Here is a 9,140-nt window from a genome sequence, read left to right on the forward strand (position 1 = left end):
TTTTTAACTATAAGCATACTTTTGTACAGATTACTAAAACTCGTTTATCTTGCATAACTAAAACTTTATACCCGTTCAACAACTACTCCTCATTTCTCTTTCTCACCAACTTCTGGCAAACACCATTCTACTTTCTGCTTCTATGAGTATTACTATCATAGATACCTCATGTGAATGGAATCAGTCACATAGTATTCGTACTTCTCTGACTGCCTTATTTCACTTAGCATAATGTTCTTAGGATTTATCTGTGTTGTTGCATATAGCAGGATTTTACTTTTTTATGGTTGAGTAAATATTCCCTTGTATGTATATATGACATTTTTTCTTATTTTTAGTTACTATTTTCTTTCCTTTTTTTCCATTTCTTTACTTTTCTTCTCTTACCTCCTTTCTTCTTTATCCCCTTCCTTCTTTCCATCCATCCATCTCTTGTCTCATCTCTTCTTCCCTCCTCCCTTCCTTCCTCCCTTCCGACAACACTTAGGAGCTAATCTCTAAGAAAACTTCAAGTATATAATGCATTGTTAACTATAGTCACATTGTTGTACAGTAGATCCCCAGAACTTATCTTGTATAACTGAAATGTTGTACCCTTTAATCAATATCATTCCATTTCTTCCTCCTCCCAGCCCCTGACAACTACCATTATACTCTCTGGTTCTATGAGTTTTACTATTTTAGATTTCACATATACATGAGGTGATGCAGTATATGTCTCTCCGTACTTTTCATTAAGCACAATGTCCTTCAATTTTGCTGCAAATAGCAGGGTTTCCTTTTTCTTAAGTATGAATACTATTCCATTTGTGTGTGTGTGTGTGTGTAAAATCATGTTTTCTTCATTCATCCAATGATAGACACTTAGGTTGTTTTCATACTTGGCTACTGTAAATAATGCTGTAATGAAGATCGAAGTGCAGATCTCTCCAAGATACTGATTTAATTTTCTCGAGATGTGTACTTCAGAAGTGTGACTGATGGATCACAAGGTAGTTCTAATTTTTTGAAAAGCCTTCATACCATTTTCCATAGTGGCTATATCAATTTACATTCCCACCAAAGGTGTACAAGAGTTCTCTTTACTTCACATCTTCACCATTTAGTTTTCTCTTTTTGATAATAGACTTAAAGATATGAAGAGATATCTCACTGTGGTTTTGCATTTCCTTGGTGATATGTGATATCGAGCACCATTTCATATACCTGTTGGCCACTTGTATGTCTTTGGAGAAATTTCTATTTAAGTCCTTTGCCCAGTTTTTAATAGGGTTATTTGATTTTTGCTATTGAGTTATAAGAGTTGCTTATATATTTTGGAGATTAACCTCTTTATCAGACATGTGGTTTGTGAGTATTTTCTTTCCTTCTATAGGTGGCCTTTTCATTTAGTTGACTATTTCCTTTGCTACACCAAAGCTATTTAGTTTGATATAATCGCACTTGACTATTTTTATTTTTGTCACTTGCGCTTTTGGTGTCACATCCAAAAATATTGTTGCCCAGATTAATGTCAAGAAGTTTTACTTTATGTTTTCTACTAGGATTTTGACAATTTGGGATCTTACATGTAAGTTTTTAATCCAGGTTTAGTTGATTTTTATGTATGGTATAAATTCTTTTCATGTGGATCTCCAATTTTCCCAACCAATGGAATAAAAGGATTTGTCAAGGTTGGAAGAATAATATGAGCAAAGACCTTAGGACATGTGAAATATTTATTAAATTACATATAACTAAAGTGCTATCCTTAATACACATTAAAGTTATTATATATGAGTTTCTGATCTGAAACTAAATATGATATACTCATTCAAGTTTTCTAACCTTTTCCTTAGTCCTTCTGTTTTTCTTTTTTTGAAATTTCATTTCAAATTCTTATGTAGCTCTTAGTTATTGCTCCAGTTCTTAGTGAAGTACTTTATTCTTTGGAAATTCCTTCCATAACTTAATCACTACCCCTTCTCTCTAAATGTTCTACATTATATTGATTTTTTTTTTCGCCTTTATATTTAATCTTAAATAGATTGGAAGACTCTGTATTGTCAAGCCCATCAATTATATATCTTTATATCAGGTCTTTCATAGAGTAAACACTATATTAAGCACAATAACTAGCTTAAATTGCATTCTTACTTCATGCCAGGAAATAGTGAGGGAAAAAATTGTTGTGTTATAAATGCATAATGTGAAAGAGCTCTTACTTTCTGAATTAGACAATAAGAATCAAACATTTGGATAACTTTCTGTGGATACAGCACTCATGTTTATGCAAACAAACAGACTAGACTTAATGGAAAATAATAGCATTCTCATCCCTTTGCTGCTCTTCTGGCTGAGTTAGTTGGCTTCTATAGCTCTGCTGCCTCTACATATTCATATTTACCAAACTGTATTTCATCTACTCAGATCTTCTATCAGGAAAGTTGAACTTCATACATAACAAAGAATATGTAATTTACTTAAAATTCGCTCTGGCCCCTTTGCCAGACTCTTTCATCTTCTGGTACATATATGCCAGATTCACTAGTGAGAAATTTGTACAGACCTTTTGCTTACAAGAGATTGTGATGATCCTGTCCACAAATCTGCACCCATGTGCAAGTAATTTATTTTTTTCTTAGCTGACAGCAGTGATCACATACTCAGAGGCAAATATGAACCATGCATAAACACCATAGAAAGGTAATTAGAGGTTAACCTAGGCTAACAATCTACCTGTCTGAGGTCAAGCCTGCTAGAGCCAAAGCAATGTAGCAGCTGGGTAGATGTCGTAAATGAATGTATAGAGCTGCTTGACTGTGCTTGGTGGGTTTCATCTTGTTGAAATTATCTTACATAAGTCAGATGAACAGAATAAGAGGAAGCAATTAGATTTTTTCTCTGTTAATCTAAACTGTGTTTTATTGTGCACAAATGCTGTTTTCCTAGTTTATCAATGCAGTGTTTTGAGTATATGAAACAAAATTACTTCCTTCTTATACTAAAATAGTATTGAAACTCATTTCTGAGTCCTCAGAATAGTTCCAAAAGCATGATGTCAAAAAAACAAAGGAAATTACAGAAAAGATTCTATAGGAAACATTATTACTTTTGTTTTGATATTCTGTTAATAATAGATAATAGTTTCAGTGTGGAATTATATATCTAGTTATAAGCCACAACTCTACATAACCCATTTATTGGCTTTGTGTTATAAAAATCATAAGATTAAATTACAAATTAATTATTTGTTTGGCACCTATTTTATATCAGACACAGCTATAACTACTAAACATTAAAAGATGAATAAAACAATCTATGCACTCAAGAATTTCACTATATAATGAATAAGACAGATGTGTAAGCTATTGATAATACAACACAGTGATAAATATATTTTTACTCAGAGACCTTACTTGTATGTTTAATTAAAACATAGGAAAAAATGTTTAGTAGAATATCAAACATTTTAATTTTCATTATTAGATACATTTCTCCATATATTTTCATTAGGAAAAAGTTACTTTGAAGTTAAATATTTGTAGAATTGAATGCTTGTAGAATTGAATGCTTACCTGTTTCGATTTTTTCGTGTTAGCAATGAAGTCTAAGGTTGACATTCCTTAATATTTTGCTATCAAATGTAATTGTGAGAAATATTTAGTGAAGTTAACTCTTTCAATAATTATTTACAAGGTGGTATTTTCTATTTTAAAACTACTTACTAGCCTATCTAGTGAATTCATAATATTAAATAAATAACAATTACAAAAAGTATTTCAAAATGTTGCCATGTCCTAAGACATATTATTGGTTTATAAGCATTATTAATTTGACTTATGAATTATATGTAGTATTAAATATTTCAATATTATATTGCCATTTTTTTAATCTGAGGGAATGTATTAGAAAATAAGTGGGTACCATCCCAAAATAACTTCAGAATGTTATTTCAAATAACATTAAAATACTCACTATAGTGACTTTGATAATTAAAGCTTAGTACTACATTCCCCAGCAACTTCCTGTTTTCAGATCTTTATACATCTAATTTTCTTATGATTGGCCTACCTTGCCTACTCTGAAGGATAAAAACAGCACATTGGGAGATGTATTCATTTTAACTACATGAAACTATTGTTTGATTATTATGGTCACTATATAAAATTGTGACCTAAGGTATTTTTGAACTATTTGTAAGTGTTGTTCCCAGGTATCACCATCAATTAGGGACATGAATGTAATCACAGAATATCAACATGCTGAGCTCCTGCCTCTGAGAGTGTTAATCTTTTTTATGTTTTTTGTTTTCCTTATTACATAAAAATTCCCTTTATCGGCTGAGGAATGAATCATCGTTTGGTTATCTTGGCAGTGCCATCACTCAGGTATAGAAATAAAAGCACATTCTTCTGTCTCTTCATCTTCTTACTCCCTATCCACAGCCTACTGAAAGTGTTCTTCTAGTTCAGCAGTTCTTAAATGCTTTTATCAGGGCCTGTATACATGAAAGAAAAAAGATCTGAAAGACCATATGCTTTTATGTTCTAAATGTTAAAAAAATCTTTGAAAGCAGTTTTTTTGTTTGTTTGTTTACTTTTTTATTTTAGTCATTGCCAAATGCAACTATATTTTAGTAGTTTAGATTAAAATCCTAGTTCAAACACTTATATAACCTTGGCCAACTTCTTATATAAACTTAGGCTAACAAAAGCCCCTATTTCACTGAGTTTTTGTAAGAGTCAAACTGATCAAGAAATGAATAGTTTTTAGAACAGTGTCTGATACAGAGAAGTGCTAGATGTTTTTGCTATTATTAGTATTAATGTACTAAGTATAATAAATTACCGCTATGTACAAAAATTGAGCCTTTAAGGATGCATAATATTTATCTGTAAGGAAGAAAAATATAGTTTTATTTTTCATATATTGAAGGCCAGTACATAGTCCATATCATATGGACCACCACTGGGCTGTATACCACATTTTGACAATGCCTGCTCTAGGTTTGTCACTCACAATTCATTATCTTGAGTTGCTGTAGGGAGAGTTCTAGTGGTAACGCCAGAGATTTTCTGATGAACAAGGGAAGCTGGACTTTCACAGAGGTTGTGAGTGCCAGAGCTACTTAGGGACTTTACAGTACAGACCTTGAAAGTCTGCAGGAACATAGTAACTACTGAGATGGCTGCATGTTCTTCCTCTGTAATACCCTCAGTGGAAATTGCCTTGGCCTCAAATTTTCTACTTTTCCAATTTTCCCTCTACATTGCCACCACAGCGCCAGGGTAGCTAAATTGCGGTAAGTTTGGAAACTTGTACTTACATTTTGGGTCTGCATCCATCACTTTTTTCCAGTTCTTAAACTTTGGCACTAAATCTAGCATAATGACTCACACTCCAAATTCCTTGGTAGAAGATTTTCTCCTCTGAGATCTGAAGTGTTTTCCTCTACAGGGTATCAGATATGTGGTTATAGCCTTGAAAAATCAATGGCAAGCCCTTACCTGCTTTTTTATTTCTTTGGGAACAATTAAGTCTCAGTTCTACATTTTGATCATAATAATAATGTGTATTCTGTCATTTTACTTGCTATATTTCAGATATTTTACCAAATTCACATTCATGTAAAGATGTTTTGATATATCAATTGAAAAGAATGTGGCATTGAAAGGCAGATACAGATAATCCCACATATTGCAACTTAATATTGAAAGATATAGAAACCTCTATTAACAACAACATTTAATAGGCACCTACATGACAGGCACTGCATGAAGCATTTTATAAACCCTACAAAGTTACAAATGAGGAAAATAAATCCCAGTGTTTAATCAGAAATAGCATGCACAAGAACACAAAGCTAGGATGTGGTAGAACTAGGACATAAAGAGGCAGTCAAATTCCAGGGCATGTGCTCTCATTCCCTAGGAGAGACTAAAACATTCAGAGGTTATCACTGAAGGACGGGCTTATCTGTGAACTTAAGTGTTCTTCCTTAATGGTTTTTCCTATATTTTTTCATAAGGAAATATCACATGACATGCTTTCTTCATGAATCTATGAGTCCTAAGAATCACTACTTTTCCATTTCTTTACAAATTATCCAATTATTCATTCTAGATATTGAGCCAAGAACAAGATAAAGCTGATCAGGCTACAATTTCACATTATCTTCAATCCTTCAACATTGCAAAATATTTTCCATTCATGCGTGCATATATTCTTTTACCAGAAAATATTTATTTTGCATCAGATACTGTTCTAGGCAATGGGGATAAAGTTTACAAAACAGATGTGTTCTTATGAAGCTTATAAGTAGGAGAAAACAGTGAACAATCATGGAAATAATATGTAATTTTGTATCATAATATTAAGAAAAACAAAGTAGAATGCTATGATAAAGGTTGAGTAGAGTATGGTATTGGGTGAATGGGGAGTCAATATTGAACAAAGAACTGAATGACTAGCCATGTGAAAACATGGTGCATAAGCATTTCAGAGGAAAGATAGAGCAAAGTACAAAATCCCTTAGGTAGAAATGGACTTGGCAATTCTGAGTGGCAGAATCTTAGCTTTTAGTTTTCCAGTGCAGAGGCTGTGAAAAGATATGAAATATTTAAATAAAGGACTTAATCATGATTAGGAATGCCTATTAGAAGTCTAAGGTTAAAACATATATAGTGCTATAATTATCTGCTTCTTTAAAGAAATTAGGTAGTTCTTTTCACATTCAAAGAAGAAACAAATAGAACTATATCAAACTAAAAAACTGCACAGCAAAAGAAACCATCAACAAAACAAAGAGGCAAGAAACTGAATGGGAGAAGATATTTGCAAACTATGCCTCTGATAAGAGGCTAATATCCAAAATATACAAAGAACTCACACAACTCAATAACAACAACAAAAATTGGCAGAGGGCCTGAACAGACACTTCTCCCTACAGGACATACAAATGGCCAACAAACATATGAAAAGATGTGCAACATCGCTAGCTATTAGGGAAATGCAAATCATAATGATACCACCTCACACCTGTTAAAATGGCTATTATCAATAAGACAAATAATAACAAGTGCCACTGATGTAAACCAAATATCTGATAAGGAATATATCATAATGATACCACCTCACACCTGTTAAAATGGCTATTATCAATAAGACAAATAATAACAAGTATTGGAGAAGTTGTGAGGAAAAAGGAACCCTCATATACTGCTGCTGGGACTGCAAATTGGTAAAGTCACTGTGGAAAACAGCATGGCGTTTCCTCAAAAAACTAAGAATAGAATTACCATATGACCCAGCAATCCCTCTTCTGGGTATCTACCCCCAAATTTTGAAGACATTTATATGTAAAGATAGATGCACCCTGATGCTCTTTGCATCGTTATTCACAGTGGCCAGGACATGGAAACAATCAAAATGCCCTTCAATAGATTGGATAAAGGTGTGATACATATATACAATGAAATATTATTCAGTCATAAGATGAAATACTGCCATTTATGACAACATGGGTAGATCTTGAGATTATCATGCTAAGCAAAATAAGTCAGAAAAAAATTGAGAACTATATGATTTCATTTATATGTGGGATATAAAACAAATCGACCAACAAATACAACAAACGAAAAGAAACTCATAGACACAGACAACAGTTTAATAGTTATCAGAGGGAAAAGGGGGTTGGGGAAGGTAGATAAGGATAAAGTGGATCAAATATATGGTGATGGGAAGAAATTTAACTTTTGGTGGTGACCACACAATGCAGTATACATATGACATATTATTGAATTGTACACTTGAAACCCATATAATTGTATCAACCAATGTCACCCCAATAAATTTAATAAAAATAAAAAACAAGGAGAAAGTAATCCAACATGCAGAACACTTTACATTAACGTAAAAAAAAAAACTCTGGCAATACATCAAGAATCCAGTAAAAATTAACAAAAAAAAAAAAGCATGTAAAAGCTGTCCTCATTATATGCATTAATTCTTTTGTTCAATTAGCAAAAGAAATTTTCAAAACCAAATTGATTAATATCTCAAAGTTTAAGTTCATTTATCTTTAAACTACAGAATCACTGTGTATTCTACCTCTATCTGGTCTCACTCATACTGCTTTTTATCTATGTCATTAAATGTTCAGCATTTAGTTATTTCAGTGAGGAGCAATTTTTTTAGGAAAAAAAATCACTGTTTCCAACATAATAAAGGGCCTATCACACAGAATTTCAATTGAACCCTTTAGGTTTGCTGTATTTTTATATGTGGGGGTTTGCAAGGGGAGTCTCACCTGCTACTCGTGTGATTTGGTTTTTGACCCTCCTCTCAATATGGTCCAGTTTAGCCATCAGAAAGTGTTTCATTTCTAACTTTTAAGGACTTCCACATTTATAAGTTTAATTCAAATCATCTCTGCTCATCAGTGGCACAGAGTATTTGAATTCTTGCATCGTTACTTTAGCTCTAACATTAATTTTTTTTTCATATTTTGTGTAGTATTATTGCTTATGTTTCTATATTTTTTAAATAATGGACCATTTTTTTTCTAGTTTTATTGAGATTGACATACATTACTATATTAGTTTAAGGTATACAGTACCATAGTTTGATTTACATATATTGTGAAATGATTACCGAAATAGATTTAGTTAACATCCATCATCTCATATAGATACAAAAAAAGAAAATTTTTCTCCTTGTGATGAGAAGTCTTATGATCTGCTATTTTAACAGCTTTTCTATATACCCTACGAGAGTATTAAATATAATCACGTTGTACATTACATTCTTAGTACTTATTTATCTTGTAAATGGAAGTTTGGACCACCTTCCTTCAATTCACCTGCCACCACACCCCTGCCTCTGGTAATCATAAGTCTGAACTCTTTCTATGAGTTTAGTTTTTCTGTTTTGTTTTTATTCCACATATAAGTGAGATCATAGAGCATTTGTTTTCTCTGACTTATTTAGTATAATTCCTTCAAGGTCCATTTTGATGATGGCCATTCTAATATATATGAGGTGATATGTTTTGGGTTTTTATTTGCATTTTTCTAATGACTAGTGATATTTAGCATCTTTCATGTACCTGTTGGATATTTGTATAGTTTTTTTGTGAAATTGTTTATTCAGGTCCTTTG

The sequence above is a fragment of the Pteropus vampyrus genome, unplaced genomic scaffold, assembly GCF_000151845.1.
Source record: "Pteropus vampyrus isolate Shadow unplaced genomic scaffold, Pvam_2.0 Scaffold39, whole genome shotgun sequence".
NCBI classification, from domain to species: domain Eukaryota; kingdom Metazoa; phylum Chordata; class Mammalia; order Chiroptera; family Pteropodidae; genus Pteropus; species Pteropus vampyrus.